At 46.9% G+C, this 27755-nt stretch overlaps 1 protein-coding gene across 2 annotated transcripts in view; it reads right to left on the bottom strand.

Moving 5' to 3' along the window:
* Positions 1-27755, bottom strand: part of Pag1 (phosphoprotein membrane anchor with glycosphingolipid microdomains 1) — a 141611-nt gene that overhangs the window by 80333 nt on the left and 33523 nt on the right. For both annotated transcript variants that reach the window (XM_052180883.1, XM_052180885.1), the window contains exon 2: positions 10589-10647. The gene's annotated coding sequence lies outside the window, so the exon portion shown is untranslated. The remainder of the gene's footprint in view (positions 1-10588; positions 10648-27755) is intronic.

Raw genomic sequence — 27755 nt, 5'->3', positions numbered from 1 at the left:
TAGGTCATACTGTGTGTGAAATGGGGCAAGTTAATTAACCTCTGAGCGCAATTGCTTTGACTTCAAATGGCAGTGATGATGATTACAGCTAAGAGTGGGCCAAAGGGTACATTAGGAGCAGGTCTCACAGCCACTGCTATTATTACCCTGTCCTTTTATGAACTACCACGCAGAAGCACAGGGTGCTAAGCAGCACAGACAGAGGACACGGCTAGCCAGTGGGGAGGACATCTCACAGCCTGGCCAGTCAGTCCTAAACCTCTCACCAGCGACCACACTCACCCCTCATCCCCAAATATCACATTAGTGCTGGATGAGAGAAAGGAAGCTTTCACTGCTGTGTAGACAGGACCTTGAGCTCTGTTGCAGCATCTGGAGTAATGGGCTGGGATGAGGACGGCGCCAAGGCTGGTCTTGTCCAAGACATTGCCCCTGCTGGATCTGCAGCAGAGCTTTAAAGGGCCCAGACTGCCTCTGCCAGTTTCTTCTAGGCTGCCTTTCCCCTGAAGGAGGAAGAAAGGAGAAAGCAGTGGCTGTCCACACGCCCGCTGGCCAGCGCTGGGCTCCCGTCTGTGTGTTCTGTAGAGTGTGGGGACTGTGGTAAGCTATGTTTTAACAAGCATTCAGTTGTGGCAGAATTGGGAAAATAACAAGAACAGAAGAGAGGCTCTGCAAAGGCCTTTTTGCTGTTGTTGCTGTTAAGGGAGTGCTATGCATGCATGCACTGAGGCCCAGCTCAGTGACAGCCCTCCAGTGCAGAGCTGGCTCACTCGGCCTTTCTGGCTCTGCAGCCCCAGTTCTCACATATTTTTTGTTCCACATTTACTGTCCACAATATTCACTTCTCCTGCTCCTTCTGTGAGAGAAGGGGTCACTCGGCTGCTGGCACCAGAAACATTTTTACGTCTCTACCTTCCGTGTATTAGACCGTATAAGACAACCACTGACTACAGAAAAATAAAGGATCTCACCAGGGTTACTGGTTTCCAAAACACTTTTAAAAAGTTTAACAATCACATAAAACATACCTATTATTTAAATCTAAATGGAATTAAAGCCAGGATGTAATTTTTCTAAAAGAATCCAAATGCCAGCATGAATTAACTGTACTCAGAAAAGGATTAAATATTTATGTCTTAAGACACCAAGGGCATTACAGCTCAAGAAAAAAGAATGTTTTTAAAGGGCAAACAGTATGTGTAAAAATCAGCTTCTGTCCATGAGTATTTCCCAAAACTAGATGGCTGTTTCCTCCGTAACTGTCAGCACCATGGTGAGAGGCCTGGTTAAGTCCTGTCTGACTGAGAATAGGGCAGTGTGACACACAATTAGGATCTGTGAATTCAGATGTTACAGCATGAAGACTTTTCAGTACAGAATTTCAGTCAGCCACTGGTTGGAAGATATGAGCCAGGCTCCTATATAGATTGGGCCCTATTTAGGATGGGTCCTATGTAAGTGGCCAGGCCCAGGAGGAGCCAAAAAGCCCCTACAATTATATATAAAACTTGCTTTGTGCACCCCTTTCTTCAGAGAACAGCCTGAAGCTGCCATCAAGCCTAGCCTACTGCCTTCCAAAGCAGTGGAGCTTGGCGGTCAGGCCTTCAACACATCCGTGTGGCTTTAAAGGTCAGATGGGGGCTGAGGACGGGCTCAGCTAGTAAAGCACCAGGCCCTCAGGACCTGAGTCCGGCTCCCCAGTACTCATGTAAAAAACTGATTGTGGCAGCTCACACCTGCAACCGCAGCAGCGGGTATCAGACTGTCAGATCCCCAGACTGCTGGCTCCCCAGTGTAGCCAAACGAGTCAGCCCCAGGCTCAGTGAGAAACCTGTTCTCAAAGTACAAGGTGGAGAGCATTTGAGGAAGGCTTCTTACAAACCCTGGCCTCCAAATGCATGTACAGATGTTATAGCACACACACACACACACACACACACACACACACACACACACACACACACGCATGTACACGAACACACATGAACACACACACGCACACGCATGCATGCACATGAACACACATACACACACGAACACACACACAGTTTTGAGCTCTTGCTTTTGAAAAGAACACAGACTAGTAGATTATCAGTTTACAATAAGCAAATGCTTATGTTTCTGTGCTAGGTAACTGGCATCAGGTCCAGGCTCCAGGTTTTGTGCATGGCATATGACCTCAGAGACTGTGGCCATACGCACAGGGCCCGCATAGCTCTACAGCCAGACTGAGACTCATGACTGACAGAGGACGCTGATGTGAGATCCTAATCTTGAGTTGATAACTCCTTAGGAAGCAAAATTCGTTTTCTCCGGGGGCGTCTCGCTGGGTATCCAGCCACACTTACGAGCAGGTCCCAGGCTCAGGAGCAGATAGACGGGGTACTTTCGAAGGGTTTGTTTGTTCGTTTGTTTGTTTTGTTTCACGATGTTTTCCCCCCTTCTACAGATGTTTTCCTTGTATATTACAGTTTCCAATTTTGTTTTTTAATGGGTTTTCTGTGTGTGGATATGTGAATGTGTTCCTTAGGCTATTTTTTGGGTTCTTTTTTTCCCCCCCACCCATTTAATTTGTCTGATTCTGGTTTGTTTACATTTTATTTTATTACTTTTTGGGTGCTTGTTTGTACTCTAACTAGAAAGAGAAAGAAAAAGTACAGAGTTGGGTGGATGGGTAAGTGGAATTTCGGGGAGGCGAAACTATAATCAGAATTCATTCTATAAAAAAGGCTATTAAAAAAAAGACTTTGTGTATAATGAAAAGTCCTTTTCTAGCTGCTCTTCAGGAGAGCCTATCCCTAGTGTAGCCTTTTAGAAGTGTGTTTTCAAGGATACAGGCATCTGTGTTTCAAGTTCACATAAAAGACAAAGATCGATAAATGCCCCAAGAACAAGAACTTCTAGAATGTTCAGCTATCAATTCATATGCCTGGCATTTAAACTAATACGTACAATTAACTCTACCTGAAAACCAAACTGCATACCAGACAGGAATGGTATTCTTACAGGTTAGTCTTACTTTTATTTTTTGACAAAGAACCACAAGTTGATGACAAAATTAAATAAACAAGAATTCCCAGTTCTCCATTTATGACCAATAATCCATTGCCTTTAATAAAACAAAGTATTGTGTCATCTTTCAGGAGACAAATGTTTTCTCTCCAGCATAAAATTAGTTTCTTACGGGGATCACATATAAAGAAATGTCATGGCACTTTCAAAGGCCTTTTCTGTATCTCTCTGCTAATTTAATTGTTTTCCCTTTCCTTGTTAATAGCCAGGTTTGATTTGGAGTAGCTATTCTCTACCATTGAAATCAGTGAGCAAGTCTCCTATTGCTTCCTGACCCCTGACGTAGCAAGGGCATTACTGCAGAGGTAAAAGATAGGCAGAGGCCATCTTTCTTCTTCAAACTGGGAGACACAAAGACCACAAGATTCAAAGGCAATAAACACTGTCTCTGATAAACACAAAACCAACATTTTCTTTTGTTAACCTTAAAAGAGTACAGACTTCCTAACAGCTTCTCTGATCCCCAAAAGAATAGCGTGATTCATACACATTCCAAATTATATCTATTTTACATAAATGAAGTAGATGTGGTAGAAAAAGTTGGATTCATTATTATGTAAAACACAGCCATTAGCAGACAATGTAATAATTGTATTTCCAGACAGAACAAGATCCGACTCGCGCCACTGTGTAGGGGCTGGGCAGTGAGGAGAGCGTGAAGTTTGTCACAGGGGTATCAACAGTGGCAGGACAGGAAGCCCTCAGGCTGTCTGTCTGTCTGTCTATCAGCAGAGCAAGCCTCCAGTGCGCCTGTATCTGGCAGCTGGAAGCTTTCTGGGACACACTGACCTCCAGGGCCTCCCCACTCCCCCGCTAACAAAACAGAACACAACTGCTGGCCAGCAGACTGCACGGTGCCTAGAACCCTGGAGCGCCCAGCCATGGAGGCCAGGGAGAGCTGTGTCCTGCATTAGCCTGGGTGGACCCAGGAACATCTGGAGCATGTGCAGTGTACAGTGTCCAAGGCTGAGGATGGACCCAGGAACATCTGGATCATGTGCAGTCTACAGTGTCCAAGGCTGAGTGTGGACCCAGAAACATCTGGAGCATGTGCAGTGTACAGTGTCCAAGGCTGAGGCTCAGGCTAACATGCTGAGGCAGAGAACAGCTACCGTCATGGACTGAGATTTGAGGGAACAGTAACTCAGAGCACCCTAACCTCGGGCAAAGGGTGAGACCCTAGGCCTAGGACACCTGGCTGCTGTCGGACACGGTGTGAGGTTCCCAGTCTCCACCAAACCGTGTCTCTTCCTGGTGCAGTTTCGAAGGGAGCTGGGGCTACTGGTAGCTGAGTTTCCAGATTGTTGAAATTGGAGCAAACCGTATTCTTCCAGAGGGAATAATTCCCATCTCTCTACCCCTTCTGTCTCATTCCTATCCTCTTTAAACACCGGTGAGTTACTTTGAAGTGGAGAGACAAGATAGATGTGTGGAAGACTACGGAAACCAAGATGTGAGTACGTGTCAGTTCACACACAGCTGAGTACTGGTTTTTAAACCAGGAACCTTTGTCCCAGAGCATCCAGGAACTTGCCTTAGGTCACACAAGGCAAGAAACAGATAAGGCCAGTGTCTACGTCACCGGCATCCCTACCCAGCTCTGCTATGTGAGGATAAAGAGTTTATAGAAAAAAAACCCACTGGAATTCTATATCATGACACTACCACTAGATGAGCTTTTCAGCCAATAGTTTAGGACACAGGGAAAATTTGACATGTAGTTTTTAAAAATAAATTCAAAAGGCAAATATTAAATAGTAAATTTTCATTTTATAGATACTTTTATCAACAAAGCATAAACACTGTTAGCATTAATGTCTTAGTTACCTTTCTATCGCTATGACAAACCCGGTAACTAAGGAAATCTATAAAAAGAAGGGTCTACTCGGGGCTTATAGAGGGAAGGGTTCAGGAATAGGGGTCGGACACCACCACTGTGTGGGGAGGCCTGGGGCGAGCAGCAGACTTACTGCTGGAGCAGGAGTGGAGGCTCACACCTCAAACCACACCCAGAACGCAGAGTGGGCAAAGTGCAGCAAGGCCACGCCCACCAAGCTTCCCCAGACAGACAGGGTCGGCGACAGGGTCCCACGCAAGAATGAGTGAGAATGGGAGGGCATCTCATTCAAACCACAGTTATGTAAAATGTATATGGTTTAGTCACACACGGAGCCCTGTATATACTTTAACCCTGTGTATAGTCTGTGCTGATCACCTCCTGTGCAGCAAGGCCCCGCAGTCCCCTGCACTGAGGCAGACGCACATGCCCCAGCAAGTGAGCCCTGAGCAGCTCGTGGTTCTAATCTGTGTATCTGGCAAAGGCAGGGCTCCAGTCATACTGCAGTCATATTGCAGTCATATTGCAGTCTTATTGCAGTCATAGGCAAAGCAGCTCAGAGAGCAGGAACCCTGCGCTGTTCTGGAGTCCCCTCTGGCATCAGCACATGGGTTTTTGGATCTTATCAAAGCTCTTCCTATGCAGGCTGCGTCATTGATTTACACGGCCATGACTCCTGTCTGACATCGCCTCGGCTTTATGAATAAATAAATCTGTGCTCTAGGGAAACACTGGTGTAAGAGGGACACTCAGCAGCCTCGCAGCCCTGAGCTCTACATGACCTTCAAGTCCAGCGCGGCCGGGGAAGACCGCGTGTGCACCTGAGGCAGTGACAGTGCATGCATCTGCAGCAAGCAGCAGCTTCCCAGGGCCTCAAGCACTGCATTTCCTCTTTTCTCCCTAAAGAGTAGTAGTTGATGTCTCTATAAGAGAGGAACGTTGGCGAGAGGCGAGAGCGTGGGTGCGGGGCAGCATGGGTGCGGGGCAGCATGGGTGCGGGGCAGCATGGGTGCGGGCAGGGTGGGTGCGGGCAGCGTGGGTGCGGGCAGCGTGGGTGCGGGCAGCGTGGGTGCGGGCAGCGTGGGTGCGGGCAGCGTGGGTGCGGGCAGCGTGGGTGCGGGCAGCGTGAGGCAGCGGCGGCAGCTACGGAGACTCTGCCCTCTGAGGATCTAAGGAGTTGCTCTGCAGTTCTCCTGTGTTTGTAAGGTTCCCCCCAACCACCACCACCACAGGAATATTTAAAGTCTGTACAGGCTTAGGGGAAACTGTCAGAGGACTATTAACCGACTTGGCAATAGTGGTACTGGTACTCTCTGGGTAACGTGTGAACGAAGAAACTTAAAAAAATTCCCAACTATGGAAGTGAACAGATGTATTTTCTTATGACTTAGAATATAATATGGGGGAAGAGAGGCAAAAACAAAAGATCAATGAGCCTGACTGCAAAGTATTTTGTTGACTGCTAGCCCAGAGATCGCTAATTTACTGATTTCCATTCCTGGCCAAACCTTTCTTGCTGCTTTTGGATGCTTTTCAGGATCCAGGCAGGTTGCTATTAAAATGAACTGCTCTCAGAAGTAAAGCTAACAGTGTCTGCTGATGTTAGCCTCAAGCTTCTGAGGCAAAGGCCAAGCTTCAGAGAGAAGCTGGCAAGAGTCGTGGTTTCCTTGGCTCCGCCAGCGCCCGCCCGCCTGCACTGAGGAGCAGAGGGAGGTGCTGCTCAAGTTGGGTGCCCTGTGCTAACCTCTGGCTACAGAGCCACTGCAGGGGGTCCAGGCTCTTACCTACAACTGAATTAAAGACGAATCCCATTATGTCTCTCTGGCTCCCCAACTAAGAAGCTCATCACTGTGTGAACAGCGGCTTCCCATGAAATGCAGTGTTGTTTTGAACTGAGAGTGCACACCTCCCTCAGAAGTGGCGATCCTGTCTTCTCAGAGCTGGGGAACAGGGAACACACCTGAACACACGGTACACATATCTAAAGCACAGTCACAAAGGAAGCCTGCAAATGGGTTCACCCTCGAATTAAACATCACAGAACAGGCTGCCATCATCAACCGGGGTGATAAAGACACGGGCTGAACTTTCCTCTCCCAAGTGAAAACGGTACCGGATTTCAAGTTTAGAAAGAATGTAGCCAATACTTTAGCACTGATATCAGCAAAAGAGTGAAAGGCCTTGGATAGGTTGGAGGTACTTCCTTAAAACATGGACATGAAAATCAAAAAGGGAAAACAAAGCTACGTTGTTGAGAAGAAGCTTGTGAGAGATCAGAGGAAAAGAACAGCTTGAGATCAATTTCTTTTCATGGATGCCTTTTCATTATCAGTGCTGGAGAGGCTTCACCCGTAGAGACCTGAACGATCTGGTCTAGATGTTGCAGGTACAAGGATCGCATTAGAGCCTTGCCGTGCAGCCCAGCATCCATAGGAAGGTCACACACAGGGGCTAACAGCAGCATGGTGTGACTGGAGATGCAGCTAATGAACTGTGTGGGTCCTGTGGTACCTAGAGGGTCCAGGAGAGCCTGTCAGAGGAGATGGAAACCCCTTGATGGATGCTCCAGAGCTCAGAAAAAACAGGGAGTCCGCACATTCTCAGAGAGAGGCAGTATACACCCCCTGCAGTGAGTCTTGTTCATGCATGTTTGTCGTAAGAGGCACCCATTCCAGAACACGTCAGGAAATCCAGCCCGTGGAGCATGCTGGAGGGGGACCCAGGAGTGGGCCACAGGGCTGCATAGCCAGGTGCCCGGGTCAGTCCGGGTTACAAAGGCACAGAGGTCCCTGTGGGAATCACGAGCAGGGTCCACGGTCAGGGAGAGTCACTCTGAAAGAAGCTTCACAAGTTGATCTCAGACCTTATCTGTATAGCTGTAGCATGCGTGCAAAGGCATGCACAAAGGCCAGGAACAAAGCACTGGCCGGGGGCAGCAGAGGAGACAAAGGTCAGAAAGACACAATGGATGTCAGTGCCACAATTATGTGACCCTGTAAGCACCAATATCTTGAAACTTTTGCATTATTATCTTAAATCCAGAATCTGGTGTGGACTGAATGGGGAGGAGTCAGGCCAGGGCAGAGATTCCTGGCTTGGGTACTGGGCCACAGGGATGCCATTAATCGGAGTGCTGATTCCAGGAAAAGCAATCACTGCAAGCAGAGGAGGAGAGAGGCAGGTGGGCGAGGCTGTTTCCCCTCCCCCCCACACCTGGTCATGTGGAGAGCTGCCTGAGACACATAAATAGGGATTATCAGAGCACCGGGACAGGAATCTGACCCAACAGAGAACAAACTGCAAATTCACATTAATTTAGAAAGACAAACAAATGACAGACAGAAAACTATGTTCACTGAAAAGCTCTGCAGACTCTGGGGGCCTGGAGTGTACTAGAGATGCGTCTGGGGTCTATTCCAGATCGCATGGTTCCCCGTTAAAGCCGAATGATCACCTGACCGGAGGGTCCCCTGCACTTTAGGTCAGCACTAAATGTGTAAGGTGAGTTACTCCAGAGGAACAGTGCTGCAGTTAACCCCAGAGTGGAGATTCTCGGCCAAGGTTGGGAGGTCAGAGGAAGGCACTTATGGAGCACAGATAATCAAAGCTGTCAAACAGGCATTCTTTAGCCTCAGTCAAAAGGAGGAGGAGGAGGAGGAGGAGGAGGAGGAGGAGGAGGAGGAGGAGGAGAAGGAGGAGGAGGAGGAGGAGGAAGAAGAAGAAGAAGAAGAAGAAGAAGAAGAAGAAGAAGAAGAAGAAGAAGAAGAAGAAGAAGAAGCAGCAGCAGCAGCAGCAGCAGCAGCAGCAGCAGCAGCAGCTGTTTCTAGGTTCTGTAGTTGGACTGCAAATGACTCAGAACTCAAACAATGACCCAGCTGTCCTAACAGCAAAGACTTAAATCTGAATTTCTCAACAAGCATAAGAAAAGATTTAATTAAAAGACAATGGTTTATTTTTACCAAGTTCATTCTGTGAGGGATTGGGAAAACCCAGACCAGATGGCCCCTTTCCTCTGTGAGCAGAGAGGCACAGGATAATGGTGTGTAATGGGATCAGGCCAGGGAGGCCAGGACACTTGAGATTTCTAAATCTTTTAAATGGGGTGGAAATGACACTTCAAGGTCCAGGATCCATTTTAAAAAGTGATAATCCTGTAGTAATCCAATTGCTAAAATCAAATATAAAATGTCTTTGTGTTGACTTGTCATTTGCATAGGCTCAAGGATCTCACTCTGGATTTGACTCTGTCCACATGCCGGTCCAAGCCCAGAGCACTCGGGGATTTCTGAGGTAACTGGTGTCACTTCTGCAGTAAACACAGCCTTATGGCCCTGATGATGGCGGTGGTGGGCAGAGTTGTGTATACTGGCCATCCTGCACCGAGCTCAATAGTCTGTCCACTTAGTATCCCCATCTCAGGATGAGGAAGGAGACTGAGATGGGGTGGCGCTGGCCTCCCAGGTCGGGCTCGCGAACCAGAGTGAGGACTGAGCCCGGCACCGGTTGCAGCACCATGGCGTAGGAACTGTGCCCGTCGGGGTCTTGTCTTTGGCTAGGAAATATCCCATGTGTTAGCTGCCTGGTGGACAGCTGTGGCGCTTTTGAGAGGTGATTGAATTATTAGGGCAGAATTCCATCAGTGGACTCAGCAGTGAGGAGTTCAGCCCTAGCAGATGTGGGGCTCAGAGGAAGTAGACTGCTGGCCACGCCTCTAGAGGCTGCCTCTGGTCCTTACACACTTCCTCCTTGGCTCTCTGCTTCCTGACTGCTAGGAGGGAGCAGCTTGGCCGACCATGCCCTTCAACCTGCCTCACTATGGGCCCAAAAGTGATGACACTTCTGACCCCAACTGTGACCCCCAAACAGACCTCTCCTGCTGTTTCTATCAGGTTTTGTTAGAGCAACATAAAACAGTTGAGTTGCAGCTGGCCCTGTGGCATAGCGGTCATGGTATGACATCTCAGGTGGAACTAACTCACACCTGGCTGGAGCTGCACATCTGCCCGTGCAGGGTGACTCACACCTGGCTGGAGCTGCACATCTACACGTGCAGGCTAGATCACTCCTGGCTGGAGCTACACATCTGCCCATGCAGGCTAGTTCACACCTGGCTGGAGCTGCACATCTGCACGTGCAGGGTGACTCACACCTGGCTGGAGCTGCACATCTGCACGTGCAGGCTAGCTCATACCTGGCTGAAGCTGTGCATCTGCCCATGCAGGCTAGCTCACACCTGGCTGGAGCTGCACATCTGCACGTGCAGGGTGACTCACACCTGGCTGGAGCTGTGCATCTGCCCATGCAGGCTAGCTCATACCTGGCTAGAACTGCACATCTGCACATGCAGGCTAGCTCACACCTGGCTGGAGCTGCACATCTGCCTGTGCAGGCTAGCTCACACCTGGCTAGAGCTGCACATTTGCCTGTGCGGGGTGACTCACACCTGGGTGAAGCTGCACATCTGCCCATGCAGGCTAGCTCATACCTGGGTGAAGCTGCACATCTGCACGTGCAGGCTAGCTCACACCTGGGTGAAGCTGCACATCTGCACGTGCAGGGTAACTCACACCTGCCTGGAGCTATGCATCTTCACAGGTGACTAGATACAGAGTTACATTAGAAGCTTGAATAATCAATATTAGAGATGATGACATAGATAAATTAATACCCTGAACTCACCAATTCCCAGCTCTGAAGTTGTGTTCCACTGTTGAAGTCAGAGAAGGATTCAGTGTGCTCTAGAAAGGAACAAGAAGAAAATATTTTTAAATTTCTTATTGGACTAAAACTAAAAGATAAGAATAAAAAAGTTCTTAGCTTCTGCTTTACTTATTAAAAATTATGCAGTAAAGGCGGGAATTGATTGGTAAGCTTTAAACTGTAGCATTTTAGTACTACCTAGAAAGGAGTCCTAAAGACAAAAGCTGAGACGCGCTCTTAGAATACCCACTGACTTGTGGTTATGAGCACTTGTTCTTGCAGAAGACCTGAGTTCAGTTCTGACCTCAGACATGGTGCCAGTGACTCACAACTGTCCTTAACTTCAGTGCCGGGCAATCAGATGCCCTCCTACGACCTTCATGAGCACCAGTCCTGCATGTGGTACACGTGTACATGCAGGAAAAACAGTCATACACATAACCCAAACCGATCTACATAAACAAACAGTCCCACATCGTGCTCTCTATGTACGATCAATGTGCACATGCGCACAGTGTACATATCTGTGTAAGAAGCAGAAATGACCCACAAACAGGTGCTGCTTAGTTATGGCTCTGCCGCACTTGATTCCTTCCTTCCTTCCTCCTCTTCCCAACCCACAGATTCCTACAGAAGGCATGTGTTATATGCCACATTCATAACATGGAAGGTGGGCAGTGCACCACAGATTTAAACAAAACAATTATATACTGAGAGAGGGAGAGAGGGAGAGACAGAGGGAGGGAGAGAGGGAGGGAGGGAGAGGGAAACACAGAGGGGGAGGGAGAGAGGGAGGAAGGGAGAGGGAGGGAGAGAGGGAAGAAGGAAGAGAGAGAGGGAGGGAGGGAGAGAGGGAGGACAGAGGGAGGGAGAGAGGGAGGGAGGGAGGGGTGGGGGGAGAGACAGGGAGGGAGGGAAAGAGGGATGACAGAGGGAGGGAGAGAGGGAGGTAGGGAGAGAGGGGTGGGGGAGAGACAGGGAGGGAGGGAGAGAGTGAGATGGGGGGTGAAGAACCATGTGCTAATTGCTAGCATGGATGCAGCCATGCGATCTATTCCTTCAACATTAAATACACTGTAATTTTAACAGTGCCTTATGCTTATTAACGTAAGATTTTATCACTTATAATGACCCCTTCCTGCAAGAGGTGTGACTAAGATGGGAGAAATTTAATCTCAAATCTAAAATTCTGCTTTTGTAGGATGGTTCTTAGGTGGACTTCTTAAGTTTGTGTCATGGAAGGGAGACTCTTGGGAAGTGGGGAGAAGTACGGGCTGGCAGAGGTCACTTGGAGGGTGGATCCTGAGGGAAACGGTGACTCCTTTACACTTTCAATTTGTTTCTGTTTTGGTAGCGTTTAAAAGGGAAGGATGAAATGGTTCCTTAGAAAGAGATGATAAGAAAAAAAAGAAAGAGATGCTAAGGAAAGCAATGTCAGAGTGGGCGAAGAGCTATCCGGGTGAGACCCTGCGGGGTGAGACCCCGCCTGGGTGAGACCCTGCGGGGTGAGACCCCGCCTGGGTGAGACCCTGCGGGGTGAGACCCCGCCTGGGTGAGACCCTGTGGGGTGAGACCCTGCGGGCCAGCAGGACCAGAGCTGAGATATGGCAAGAGACACAGTGGTTCCACCCAAGGAAGGGATGGTCTTGCCTTGAGCTGCCCAGGTGAGCCTCTGTGGAGATCAGCAAGGTCAGAGCTTGCCACTACATCCCAGTAGAAGCCCTGGCCATGTGACCTAAGAGCCTTTGGTTGTGTATTCTGGGAGAGCGGGTAGAAGGTGAGACAAAACTGCTCAGCCAAGAGGCAGGAGAAGTAGCAGCCACGCCCACCTGCTGTCTCTGCTTTCAGGCTCTCAGCCATCCAGGCCATGGGAACTCCTCTCAGCCATCTGTGCCATCTGCAGGGGAAACTCCCAACCCAGAACTACTCAGGCCACACCTCAGTGACACTGTGGCTTCTGGAAGGTTTCCACACCAACCAGAAAACCACCATTTCCACAGGAGAGGGAATCACAAGCTCTGAAGATAGCATCAGAAACAAGAACTTGGGAAGGATGCCCAAGCCAAGTGGAAATGACCCAGGGAGCCCTGCCTGCTGACTTACCACAATGGCGCGGAGTAGACCCTCCGCCCAGCCCAGCCTGCCCCACGGAGCAGACCCTCCGCGTAGCCCAGCCTGCCCCACAGAGCAGACCCTCCGCCCAGCCTACCCCACAGAGCAGACCCTCCGCCTAGCCCAGTCTGCCCCACGGAGCAGACCCTCCGCCCGGCCTGCCCCTGCCCCACTGCAGCCTCCCTCCAGCTAAGCAGTCCTCTGCCCTTCAGGTGTGTGTGTGTGGGGGTTGCGGGGGCGGGGGGGGGGAGCGAGGCTGAAAACACACCATGGAAGACACACTAATGACCTAGTCCCAGATGTCAGGTCTCATTAGAGGAAAACACTGAACAGGGACACTCAATCTTATAAACAAACATGGCTGTGTGTAGAGTCACAGATTAACCCCAACACAGCAGCAGTGAGAGAATTCAGTTCCCTGCTGTCACCAATAAAGGTCATCCAGACCAAAAGGAAATGTCGGGGTTGGATGAAGGCATAAGTGAACGGAGACTAACAAGACACTCCACTCAAACATCGAAGAGTTTAGTGTTCTCAGCGGCACATGCAGCTTTCTCCCAAAGAAGCCATGTTTTAGGACGCAAAGCAATCCTTAACAATTACAGGGATGTTGACATAACATTCTGTGTTACATCTCAGCATGATAGACTAAAGCCAGCTCTGCAAAGGATAACTGATGGAAATCACCAACACAAGGAGGAAACCACAACCTAGAAACAGCAAGAAGTCATCTTCCTCCAACAAACCCCAAAGAAGACACCCACACAAGCATAAAAATAACATCAAAAATAACAAGAAGCAACAATTACTATTCCCTAATATCTCTTAACAACAATGGACTCAACTCCTCAATAAAAAGACATAGACTAACAGAAATATTTCTCATGTAAATCTTCAATTTTATCAGAAAATCTTTGTAATTCCCTTTTAATTAATTTAGTAATTTTTTATGTCTACCATTTTATCTGCATTATTTTTCATGTTAATCTTCAGTTTTAATATGTCTTTCTATATTTCCTCTATTTTATCAGAAATGTTTTCAATGTAAATCTTTGATTCTATCACAAATGTTTCTAATTCCACCTTCAATTAATTTAGAAAGAGTTTTTATATCTACCATTTTATATGTAAAATTTTCCATGAAATAGTCAATTTTAACATGTTTGTCTAAATATTTATTGAATTTTACCAGAAATATTTTCCATGTAAATATTCAGTGTTATCTGAAAAAGTTTATAATTCCACCTTCAATCAACTTAGAATTATCTTTTTTTAAAAATTTTATTTGATATATTTTTTATTTACATTTCAAATGATTTCCCCTTTACTGGTTCCCCACTCCCCGAAAGTCACATAAGCCCCCTTCCCTCCCTCTGTTCTTCCACCCATCCCTTCCCACTTCCCTGTTCTGGTTTTGCCCTATACTGCTTCACTGAGTCTTTCCAGAACTAGGGGCCACTCCTCCATTCTTCTTGTACCTCATTTGATGTGTGGATTATGTTTTGGGTATTCCAGTTTTCCAAGCTAATATCCACTTATTAGTGAGTGTATACCATGATTGATCTTTTGAGACTGGGTTACCTCACTTAGTATGATGTTCTCCAGCTCCATCCATTTGCCTAAGAATTTCATGAATTCATTGTTTCTAATGGCTGAATAGTACTCCATTGTGTAGACATACCACATTTTTTGCATTAGAATTATCTTTATGCCTATCATTTTCTCTGTATAATTCCATGATAATCTTTAATTTTAACATGTTCTTCTATATATTTCATCAATTTTATCAGAAATATTGTCCATGTAAATCCTCAAGTTTATCAGAAAATGTTTATAATTCCACTATCAATCAACTTAGGAATACTTTTTTTATGCCTAACATTATTTTATCTATATAAAATTTTCCATGATAATCTTTAATTTCTAACATGTTTTTCTACATTTTCTACAATCTTATCAGAAATATTTCCCATGTAAATTTTCAATTCTATCATAAAATGTTTCTATTTCATATTTCAATTAATTTAGCAATGTTTTACATTTCTACTACTTTAGTCTTTAATTTTCCATGAAAATTGTCAATTTTAACATGTTTTTCTATGTATCTCTTCTATTTTATCTGAAACATTTTCCATATAAATCTTTAATTTTATCCTAAAATGTTTTTACTTCCCTTTTCAATAAAAAAAAAAAGAAACAACCTAAAGGAAAAAACCCACATGGTCATCTCATTAGATGCTGAAAAGGCTTTTGACAAAATCCAGCATCCCTTCATGATAAAAGTCTTGGAGAGATCAGGAATCCAAGGCCCATACCTAAACATAGTGAAAGCAATATACTGCAAGCCAGTAGCCAACATCAAGTTAAACGGAGAGAAACTTGAAGCAATTCCACTAAAATCAGGGACCAGACAAGGCTGCCCACTCTCTCCCTATCTATTCAATATAGTACTTGAAGTCCAAGCCAGAGCAATCAGGCAGCAAAAGGAGGTCAAAGGTATACAAATTGGAAATGAAGAAGTCAAAATATCACTATTTGCAGATGAAATGATAGTATACTTAAGTGACCCCAAGACTTCCACCAGAGGACTCCTACAGCTGATAAACAACTTCAGCAAAGTGGCTGGATATAAAATTAACTCAAGCAAATCAGTAGCCTTCCTGATTTACTCAAAGGATAAACAAGAGGAGAAAGAAATTAGGGAAATGACACCCTTCCCAATAGTCCCAAATAATATTTCATACCTAGGTGTGACCCTAACAAAAGATCTATATGACAAGAACTACAAGCCTCTGAAGAAAGAAATCGAAGAAAGTCTCAGAAGGTGGAAAGATCTACCATGTTCATGGATAGGCAGGATCATTACAGTAAATTACAGCCATCTTGCTGAAAGCAATCTACTGATTCAATGCAATCCCCATCAAAATCCCAAATCAATTCTTCATAGATCTAGAAAGAGCAATGCTCAAATTCATCTGGAATAACAGAAAACTCAGGATAGCAAAAACTATTCTCCACAACAAGATTTTTGTGGAAATCACCATCCTTGACCTCAAGCTCTACTACAGAGCAATAGTGATAAAAACTGTTTGGTATTGGTATGCAGAAAGGCAGGAAGAGCAATGGAATAGAATTGAATACCCAGAAAAGAACCCATACATGTACAGTCACTTGATATTTGACAAAGGAGCTAAAAACATCCAGTGGAAAAAAGACAGCAATTTTAACAAATGGTGCTGGATCAACTGGAGATCTGCATGCAGAAAAATGCAAATCAATCTATTCTTATCTCCTTGCACAAAGCTCAAGTCCAAGTGGATCAAGGATCTACACTGACTTATAGAGGAGAAAGTGGGGACGAATCTTGAACACAGGGGGAAAATCTCCTGAACAGAACACCAATGGCTTATGCTCTAAGAACAAGAATCAACAAATGGGACCTCATAAAACTGCAAAGCTTCTGTAAGGCAAAGAACACAATCAATAGGACAAAACGGCAACCAACAAATTGGGAAAAGATCTTTACCGACCCTACATCCGACAAAGAGCTAATATTCGAGATATACAAAGAACTCAATAAGGTAGAGTCCAGAGAGCCAAATAACCCTATTAAAATGTGGGGGACAGAACTAAACAAAGAACCAACTGGAGAAGAACCTCAAGCATCGCCACTGAGACCAAGGAAGTCAAGGCTGTGTGCTCTCTCCACTTCTGTTCCACAGACTTCCTCAAGTCTTCGCTGCGGCAATGAGATGAGAGAAGGAAATCCTGCCGTGCAGCTAGGAAAAGAAGTAAGTCAACGTATCCTTGTTACAACTACTTTGAGATCTCCTGTCATCCCAGTCAGAACGGGATATAAAGGAGACCACTGCTAGCATGGATGTGACAGACCCGTTGTACACTGCTGACAGGAGTGTAAACCAGTAGAGTCACGATGGAAATCAGTGTGAAAGTTCCTCACAAACTGAAAATAGAACTACCACATGACCTATGCATGTCACTCGTGGGCATAAAGATTTCTATCCTAGTACAGAGACATACGTGTCCATGGTGACTGATGCTCTGGTCACAAGGGCTAGGAAAGGGAATCAGCCTAGCTGTCCATCGATGATCATTGGGTGATGAACATGTGGACCATGCAGCAGAATCCCATCAGCTCTAACGATTACAAAATCATGAAAACTTCAGGTAAACAGATGAAGCTGGAGAAACTACTAAGTGAGATAACAGAGGCCTGGAAAGCCAAACACTGTACGGTCTTTCTTACATGTGGATCCTTTCCTCGGCCTTTTAGTTTGGTGTACCTCCGGGAGCCAGGAAAACGGTGGGGGAAAGTGCTGCCTCATGCACAAGGTGGGGGTAGCTGATGGTGGGGGTGGAGGTGGGGTGTTGGCCTATCGGTAACTGAACACAGAGAGAGCATACTGGGGAGGGGAGGCTTGGTCAGGTGCCCCATGGGGAAGCTATGACAGGGCAGGGTGACAATCGAAGGAAGTGGGTACATGACAGCTACATGAAAACCCGCTAACCCAACAAGAACCACAGGGGAGAGCTCGGATTCACTTCTGCTTGGCTGGCTGGCTAGCATTCCCTGGGGTCTCCTGCCTCTGCCTCCCATGCGGGGTTACACGTGTGCAGTGCCGAGCAAAGCCTTTACATGAGCCTGGGCTCTGACATCAGGTTCTCGGGCTCACGTGGCAGGCACCTTATCTACAGAGTCATCCCCCTGGCACTCACACTGTTCTCCAAAGAAGATAAACAAATGATGTAGAAACGAGGGCCGTATAAAACACTTGTCACTAAGCTGGACTCTCAGTGCATTTATAAAGGCTGGCCATTCTGGGTCGCTAAAAGTCTTACATCATTCTCTAAGTGCACCCTGTTTCCATCTGTGGCCTGCCTCATTGTTCTCAATGCTCCCCTTCGTTAGAGCCCAGTGAAGGAATAACCTAGACACATTGCTATAAAATTCTTGCTCAAACAGGACTTTTCAATTTATGTCCTGCAGACAATAAGGATAGATAGGTTTTTTTTTTTTTGAGGGGACTAGTAACTTTTACGTGATATGTGATAATATGTGACAATCGAACATTTCCCAGCCTTTGACAAGTGTCCCACATGAGACAAAGTCACCCTAAGTTGAGAACTGTAAGTTCCAAATGAGTCCACACATACGCACTACTTCTGCCCTAATGTCTGTCTTACAGAGAAAGACTGACCGCATGCGAGTGGGACCCTCAGAGAGGGCACAGATAGAGAGAACTGTGGGCACTGAGCCCTGGCGTATTACTGGTCAACTGTGAGGCCAGTGGTTGTATTGCAACATTGTACTTAGTACCTGCAACACCCTGTGCTTCCTGGAGTAAGGCTTGCTTAAGACTTGAGACGGAATGAGTTAGTACATGGTAAGGACATGCCAGTGACATGGTAATGAAATACAAAACTTTGGAGCACACTAAAAGTAAGCATGGCCACAACTTCTATGAACATCAGTCTTCTCACCATTAGTGGACGAAAAGCCTAACTTTTTGTCCTTAAGAGCAAGACTTTTTGTCTCTCCTTAAGGGCAGAATGGTTTCTTAAAGGAAGGTCTTGCATTTTGTGACTTGGGTCATTGCCCTCTTGGACACAGACAGTTTCTCTCTTGCTAAGGACCATGCCAGTCAGAGGCCAGGCCAGAATCATTAAATGCTGACTGCTTCCATCTCTGTGTTGGTCCCACGGGAAGAGCAATGGTTGACTAAATCCTCGCTTCAGCCAGCAAACTTCCTGGGATCCTTTACTGAGACAAGGGACAGAAACTTTTGAACAGAGTTTAATTTTGGTATTTTTTTTTTTTAGTCCTAATCTTCAAAGGGCCTGGTAGGCTCAACAATTTTTACTAAACAGCATTTTACATTCAAACAATACCAACGCAGAGGCATTCCTTAGCCCTAGCTGTCGAAAAGGTCAAGAGGACTTTAAGTCTATTATGTCCACATGTGCTTTTTCTAATGCTATTCTAAGCTAATCCCATCTCAATAACTACAAATATTTTAAGTATCTCCACACACCCATCACTGTGGCACCTGGAGTTTTGATGCTGATCAAAACGGACTAATTTTCCTGTCCTTGTGGGCTCAGAGGCAGAGAAGAGGTTGAGGTATCCATCCACCTGGCAGGGTAGCTGCGATGCTCACTGAAGGAACAGAAGAAGCTTCAGGGGCACGAGCGGGTGGGTATGACAGTAGGTGTGGGAGTCGGAAAGACTTCACTGACAGATGCTGGCTGAGAGGCTAGGACACAATGGGGGAGGGGAGGGGAGGACTTAAGGTCTGGAGACTGTGAGGTATCTACCAGAAACAACTCACTCACAGGAGGAAGTCTTCATTTGACCCACGGTTTCAGAGGGATTGCAGGTCATCACAGTGGGAAGGCGAGGTGTTGGTTTCTTTCTTTGGTAGGACATGAGGTAGGGAAGTTTCTCACACTGATGGGTCGGAGGAAAGCAGAGAGCTGCACTGTGGCCAGAGCCTGGCTGGAAGCCCAAGGGCAGTCCCCAGTGCTCTGTCCCAGCCAGGCTCCATCCCGTGAACACGCCACAGCTTCCCCAAACAGTGCCCGAGCTACTGAACCAGCTCTCCAGACTTGAGTCTGTGTGGACTTAGACTCAGCCTGTGAGAACATGGCTAGCAGGCAGTGAGTCACACAGGGGAGGGAGGGAACGGGCAGCAGGCCGGCTGCTGCAGTGAACATAAGACCTACAGCATGGCCACTAGGCTCTCTCAGCCCTACCTGTACGGAAGCGAGGTGATGGAGGACTGGAGCTCAGCAGGCGAGTTTAAGAAGAAAGGGAGAAAGTCTACGCAAAGACTTAGGCTGGACGAAAGGGTGCGTCCATGAGACCTAGTTCAGCCAGCAGGAAGGAACTATCAGAGCGACAGTGGGGGACCTGCAGGTCAGAGTGGGAGGGACAGAGGTAAGTAGGATGGGAGTGGGACCAGAGAAGAGCTGGGGAGACAGACGCTGCCTACTCAAAACACAGTCTTTGAACCAGCAGCTTTAGCAGTGCCTAGGGGCTTTTTAGAAATGCAGGTCTCAGCTAAGCAGTGGTAGCACACACCTTTAATCCCAGCACTTGGGAGGCAGAGGCACGTGGATCTCTGAGTTCCAGGCCAGCCTGGTCTACAGAGTGAGTTCCAGGACAGCCAGGACCACACAGAGAAACTCTGTCTAGAAAAACAAAAAACAAAACAACAACAAAAAAAACCAACAACAAAAACCAAACCAGAAATAAATAAATAAGTGCAGGTCTCAGACCTATAGGATCTGCATTTTAATACAGATGACTCAAGTGCACAATAAACCCAGGAAAGAACTAACTGTCCTAATTACTGTTACGTTCAATCTAAGGCATAGAAACACAATGCCCTGTTCAGATGGCGTGTGAGCCGGCTTGAGGAGATGGCCCTCTGGAGGCCTGGCTCAGAGTTGGCCCCTATGATTCATGTGAGTTTTTAGAAGGTTGCCTCACTCCTCAGCCCGCGGTCTGTACGCCCTTGTAACACGGGTGGTAGGACCCAGAGCGCTCCGACCCTTGCCCCTTCTCCCTGGCTGCAGATAGAGAGCAGCCTTTTCTTCCCAGGGCCACAGTCCGGATCTGCTCCTCCATTCCCCTTCCCTATGTGCGAGGGGTTAGCTGGATGGGCAGCGTCCTCAGTCGTGTCTGCACAACTCTGTCTGCTCAGAGAGACAGAAGAGGCACTGGTGCAGTAGGTGGAACTGTCATGTATGGATTTTTAAGATTTAGCTTTCATTCAGCAATCAGTTACAGTTTCATGTCTTTCTTAATATACATAGCTTTCTGCATACTTTATTGTTAGCTTTATGTATAAACAGTTAACAGGGAAACAACAGCTGCACGTGACAATACGGAATCAACGGGGCTGAGCCCTAATTAATGGAGGCTTTGTCTTCACAGCAGCTTCGGTCCTAATAAGCAGGGTGACATTTTATTAACCCAGACACAACCTCCTGCACAAAGACCTGCATACAAAGCAAGAGAAAAGCACAAATGTGGAGTCTCTCCTTCTATTTTTTTCCCCTGAGGCACAATTTCAGGGGCTGTCGCATAATCCGGTTTCTCAGGGTTGCTGACAGCAATCAGGTTTTCAGACACCACACTGCATAAGCCACCCATCTGCACCTCAGACAGCGCACACATGGACTGCACGGGAGCCACACCACCGTCGCCCTGCAGGTGGGGTAGCTGCGGTCCGAGAGGTGAATTGATGTAGCCTGTTGATGGCAGGGCCAAGATTCAAACCAGTGTATCAGACTTCACAGTGACTCCTCCCGCAGACGCATGTCTGTATGCAGAGGGCATGGTATGCATTGTTTTCTCTGCGTGGCTGTATTCCGATGCATGTGCACATGATCATTACTAAATATCATATGTGCTCACATGAGTCAGGGAAGGTTAAACGAAGGGTCTCTAATTTCACTACTAGTATTCAGTTGGGAAACCCTGAGTGGATAGGACAGACCTAAGATAGAGAATCGGTTCGTGATGAGTTAGAATAAATCGGTTCCCTGAGTCATCCTAGCATCTCTCTACCAAGCAGAGATACAGTTCTAATAAACTGGCTTATCACCACGGGTGCCAGATGTCGTCTCCAGCACGCTGTCTGGACGGCCCTCAGGAGCAGATCCAGCTCTGCCTTCAGGAGTCAGTGCTGCCTACTGCTTCCTTTGACCCCATCCTCAACAGGGACGCCAAGTCCTCAGGCGAGGTCAGCAGACATGGATGTGCAGGAGGAAGAGCACCAGGCCCAGCCTTGCTCTGATGCCGTGACCGAGAGGCTTCGGACTCGCTGGCTTCCTCCTCGGTATTGCCCACTACCCTATGATGCAGAGATAGCGATGCAGAGATAGCGATGTCCAGTTCTTCCCACACTGATTCACCAGGGTGATGCATGCGTCAGAGCCCTGGACAGGGAGCACTGCGAGTCATTTAATGAACATGTGAGGATACACTTGGGGTTGTGACACCACGCCAAGCCAAAGCACCTGCACAGTCACAGGGTTAGGATTTGGGGTTGGTGAAATATTTCTTCTGAAGTCAGTGATACTGTCGCTCACTGCCAGAACCAATGAGTCTTCAACAAAAGCAGTTCAGAGACTGGCCTTTCCACTCCAGCTCTCGCCAAGAAGAGAAACAGAAATCTTGTTTTTATGTCAAAAACAGAGAGCAATCTTTTCAGTTTCCCAGAGATTAAAAGGAAAAAATGATGTATGAATACAAATATTCTAAGGTCCATCTAAATATATGCCTGTTTTATTTTAATATACCTAATGTCTGAATGGCACACATCATAACTTAGTATTTATTACTGTCTTTATACATATCTGTCCTCTGTTGTCAAGTCTGGTAAGCTGGGACCAAATCTACCTGTGAAGTGGTTATGCATAATTACACATTAAAGAGTGTCTGACAGAGATAATTATGAAGAATGAGGACTACTGAGTCCATAGGAGACTCTTTTGGTGAAAGCCTCCATCTTTCCTGCAGTGTCACCTAGTTGACAGACACTTGTGCACAGGGATCCACAGAACTAAATGTTGAGAGATCTGTGGACCAGCAGTATCCACATTGTTTAGGACCCCTCTACAGGAAAACAAAACGCGGGCCATAGGCCACGCCTACTGAGGCAGGACACTGTAACTGTAAAGTTACTCCTCTGCATGTTAGCCTAGGAAGCACAGACCCGAGGCCTGTCCAGTTCAGCTGTCCCATCTTACAAGTGAGGAGGTTCCGGGCCAGACAGGCTATGGAACAAGTAACCCGTCCTTCTGTGGGACTCCAGCATCTCGATCCCAGTGTTGTACAGCCTTTGGCTCACTCAGACACGCTTTCCTCACATGACCCCACTACAGGATGTTGGGATTTAAAACGTGAATAAGCCACACTGTGTGCCATGCACAGAGGCACGTCCAACTGCTGGCCATGGGCTCTGTATTCTTTCTCTAAAGATTCAATTATGTGTCTCCGCATCTGCCTGGAGGTTTCTGTACACCTGAATGCTGGTTCCGATGAGGGCATGCATTCCCTGCAGCAGGAGTTGCAGGCAGTTGTACGCTGCCTGACCTGGATGCTGGAGCTGAACTCAGGTTCCTGCAAGAACAGTGCATGTTCTTACCAACCGAGCCACCTCTCTACCCGACGTCTGCATTTTCCAGTGCCCTAACTACATGTCCGAGACGCTGGGATGGAAGTCGAAGAGAGCACTTCTCAGGAGCAGGCTCGCTCACCACAGGCTGCACTGGGGGAGCGAGGACACTGAGGACACGGATAACACGGGAGACTGGACACCCTGCTTTTTGGCAGTGAGCTGAAAATGTCCATATGTATCTTTGGTCCAGTGATGTAGCCCCAACCACTGTTCTTCTCTGACCCCATTCTTTTCCTCATGCCAAGCTTTAAAGCCACAGCTCACCTAAGGCTTTGCCTTGGCATTCTAGAGCCGCTCCAAAGCATCAAAGCCGTGAGGATGCAAGCAAGTCTAGAATCACCGAGGATCCCAGACCCCTAGAGTCGTCGCTGCTCTGTGAGCTTTCTGCGGCACCTTCTAAGCAGCCCCTCCTGGACCCCGTCTGTGCGGTTCGTATGTATTTCCTAGAACACACTTGGAAACATTAATTTCTAAGCAGGAGAATCTGATTACGGTTATTTCCCTCTAGATTTCAGCTGTGAAAGTAGCCAGCACGTAAAGGATATTCAGTAATATTCAGATTACATCAGTGTTGCAGCACTAATGTTTTAAGAGGCTGAAGGGACGGGCGGGCTTTTCACCAGTCTGTCTGGCCGACGGTGTCCACTCACTGTGAACAGCAACTGGTCCCTCCCTTCATGTGGCACCTCCTCTAGAAAAAAACATTAATTTTTCCAGGTGTGAAGAGATTGTATTTTTACCCATAACTAACATTTTGTCTACCAATTTAGGAATCAGAAAAGGATACGTTGGATACAAGGGTGCTGTGCTGAAGGAGGCAAGCTTAAAAAACACCAGAGTGTTCAATCAATAATTCAGGATGTAGGAAGAATATTAAAATGTTGCTGAAAGTAAAACACCGAGAATCCATGCAGGGGGATTGATTGATCCATGTTCTAGAGCCTCCTACATAAACCGCTGCTCTCTGGAAAGAGCTGGAGTCCCTGGCTCACCTGACTCCTTTGCGAGTTGGGGCTCCAGTGCAGGATGCTACCAACCTGTGGCCCCCTCCTGGACTTGATCTCTACGATTCCCCATCTACCCAGTTCAAGCCAGTCTTTCTGTTCTCTTCAGTCAGAATGCTGACTGCGTATGCTGGCCCTTCCTCACATCCTGACACCCACTCACTCAGCAGAGGTCTGGGAGAGGAGACCAGCTCCCTGCGATAGGACCGCAGCTTCTCAGACTTAGGGATCACTGCCCCGACACCTGCTGTCCCACAGCCTTTTACAGGAAGCCCATATGGACCTGCTGGCAGAAACGGCTCTTAACACTCAAAAACAAAATCACAGAAGCTGTCTGCTGGCTTATCATTTAGTTGTATTTTTTTTTTAAGTATACTTCACTTAGTTGCGTTTTTGGGTATCTATTATTTAGTTGTATATTTTTCATGTACCTGTTTATTCAAGCAAAATGAATTTAGCCTGTTAAAAATCAACTTCAAAACTTTAAGATCTTTTATTAATTATACTTTAAAAACAAATATCGGAAAAGAATCGATGCTAAGCCAGGAGCTGTGTGTAATCTAAGCACTGAAGAGATTGCTGGAGGGGAATGCTCTGAGCCTAGCTCAGCCTAAGTGAGAGTATCTCCAAACAACAATGGCAAACCCACAACCACAACAGCACCAACAGCACTCTGGAACAATAGCAGCAGCAGCAGCAGCAACAGCACTCCAGAACAACAGCAGCAGCAACAACACTCTAGAACCATCGGACTCTCCAAACAAAACAAACAAAAACTGACACCAGTCAATTGATTCCATGCATGTGGAAGACTTTTCTTTGCTGGGCCTCAGGAATGAGCAAATAAAACCTTAGGTCTCTTTCCTGGCCAAGGTCTTCCCAAAGAATTCTATGTCACAACTTGGTGTGTCTGAACATAGAGAGCTATCTGGGTTTCGCACACAGGCTGAGCCAGAACAAATATCTACAGGCAGAAGTGGGTGTTCTAATGAGACATTGGGAAGAACTCATGGCTGTGACTGTCAAGGGCAAGCCTCTGCTATTCTTGTGCCAGGTGCCTGCCTTCTACAGTAGCAAGCACTGTGGTTGACAGTGAAGCAGGCACTATTGCATGCCTCTGACACCCCCACACTCCTACGGAGACTGTGTGATTCCCGCTCACAGAGGAGACGTCTGAAGCATGGGGAGGTGGAATCTTTGCTCTCGGTCAAAGCTAGGCGTGGGAACAGTGAGAGACAGAAGACAATTCCAACAGTTCAGTTCTAGATTTCACACTCAGACCCTAACCCCTGCCTCCATTTCACAGCCTTTCACTCACTGCTTTATCCCCTTTCTTACAGATGCTGCCGCTCTGCCCTGAGCAGCATAAGGCTAAGGAGAGCTAAGGTCGGTCACTGGAGCCTCTCCTTCCAAAAGCAATCACAGTATTTACAGCCAGATGGCAGAGCTCTGATCTCAAGGAGCCCTTCCATTCTTCCATCCCTTTCTTTCTCTTTCTACTTTTCCTGATGTAAATTCCTTTTCTTTGCTAAATATTTCTTTCTTTTCATAACAATGGGGGAGCAGCTCTGACTACCATAAGCTATGCAGCGGACTTTCCCACATTTGGGGAGGGCAGCATAACCAGGGTGCTAAGGATCAGCCTCATCATGGAAACCACCTTTACAACCATGCTCTCTCCCTCGCTCCCTCCTTCCTCTTGTTTTCACCCTCACCCTTCCCTCCCTTACGTCTATGTACTGCAGGTGTCCAGAGAGTCCAGAAGAGAGCGTTGGATCCTCTGGACCTGGAGCTAGGGAGCTGTGAGTCACTCAGTGTGGGTGCTGGGAGCTAAACTCCAGACCTTTGCAAGAGCAGCAAGCCCCTTAACCTCTGAGTTCTCTCTCTAGTGGCCACCTTATGCTGTGATGGGGCTAGAAGTGGGACCCAAGGTCTTAACCACGTGAGACCAGCACTCTCTGTTCTTACTTTGGATCCATGCAAATGTTAGTATAAAAGCCATGTAGAGCACAGACGTCCCTTCTCTAAGTAGCCTGGAAGGCCATGACAGTCATGATCCTTCGGTCAGCCTTTGATCCTGCACTACCTGTCCACTTTCCTTTTAGTTCCTCCACATACTCCTCGATGAGACTAACAGCCCGTCTAACAGTCCTATAGTTTGCCAGACCACTGTGCCTAGAAAATACTGAGTTAGTTGGGAGTTCAATATCAAACATAATGGCTTTACTTCTGCATCTCTACTTTGCAACAAAATCTGCTAAGTGTGGCCAAGTCTCTCAGTGAGAATAGCTTATTAATCATGGCCACCATGGTAAATTCCTTCTGGAATGTTCTTAACTTCCATTTCCTTTGTGTTAACCCCTTAAGACTGAGTTAATGAAACCCAGAAAAGTCTTTGCAATTTGGTTCCCTAAGAAGAGAGACCAGCAAGAATCAGGTGGGAGGCTCTGAGCCGTAAAACTGAAATGGCTCATTAGAAAATCAGACACTGAGGAAGCATTTCCTCTTACATGAACCAGATCATGTAAGACGTGAACTAAAATCAACCCACAAGCCTTCTGTTAAAACCCCAGAGAAACCACCAGAAAATCTTTAGCAAGGAATGTTACAGTAATTGTAACAATGTAGCCTCCCAAATGGGGAAGAAGGAAAACCCAGCTGCAGGGTCCTATTTCCTTTCAGTGAGTAGCTTCAATAATCAGCTAGTGATGTCAGCTGCGGATGTGGGAGCCTAAGTTTAATGACTATAAATTTGCTAATAATAACCAGCAAAATCTTATGTAGTCTAGGACCACAAGGAGTGCGAGCATTTAAACTGGGAGGGTGAAAATGATAGGGAGAGGGTGTAAAAGCTACTAGACAGAAGTGTGAATTACCTGCTTCCAGAAAAATGAAAGCCATGGAGCTTTTCTAAAGACAGGTTTGAAAACCTTGAAGGAATCCGATTTAAGCAGGTAGACGGGGAAACAGAACACCGTCCCAGAAGGTGTGGCAGCAGTCAGAATCATGAGTCCCATGCTGGTGTGGCCAGCACATAGCACCCAGAGTGGAGCTACCAGGGCTGTCTCCACAGGCTGGGAGCTGCTCGGGAAGGGAGCACATACACTTTCGCCTGCATAAGAAAAGGTGTCTCACAATGCCACCACACACTGATAGGGACAGTGCCTGCACACGCTAGAGAACAGTGAGGAGCAGCAGACTTCCACGGAAGGAAGGGCAGCCTCCAGAGGTCTCACGGGAGAGCCACACTTAGACATATAGGATTTGGGGAGGCATTTTGGGAGTGAATTTTCTAATTCTTCCTAAGAGAAGTTAGAAATCTGGAGTTTCTATTACACTTTACAATGCTTAGTAAATGCTACCAATATAAGTCAAAAAATAATACTTTACTAACATTAAAAAGGGTCAACAAAATATGCTTGAGGGCCTGTACAACCCTTTTAATAAACTGTGTATGTATCCCTTTGGCCCGTTTCTTCGACCCCATGGTGCCCTTTTGCTGTGTGGTTCATGGAGCAGAAGGCAGAGCGTGGAGCCTGCGAGGTGAGCGCTCTGGCTCCCCGGCCATGCGAGGGGTGACCTAACAGCATCATCCTCTGCGGTTGTGGCTGGTCCTGGGTACCGGGTACCGGGTCGCCCTAGGCCCTCGTTTTGCAGGCAGGCTTTAGGATCATTCCCTTCCACTCTGTAGCTCGCCTTTTCAAACCCCTAACAAGGTTTTCTTCAAGGCAGTTTTTACAAACATCTTATCAGTATTTCCTCTTCTGTATTCTTTCGTGTAAGTGCTTTTGTGTCTGTCTAAACCTCAGGTGAGCAAGA

The sequence above is a fragment of the Apodemus sylvaticus genome, chromosome 4, assembly GCF_947179515.1.
Source record: "Apodemus sylvaticus chromosome 4, mApoSyl1.1, whole genome shotgun sequence".
Taxonomy (NCBI): domain Eukaryota; kingdom Metazoa; phylum Chordata; class Mammalia; order Rodentia; family Muridae; genus Apodemus; species Apodemus sylvaticus.
Note: the sequence above shows the minus strand (reverse complement) of the source record. Positions and strands in the feature narration are given on the sequence as shown.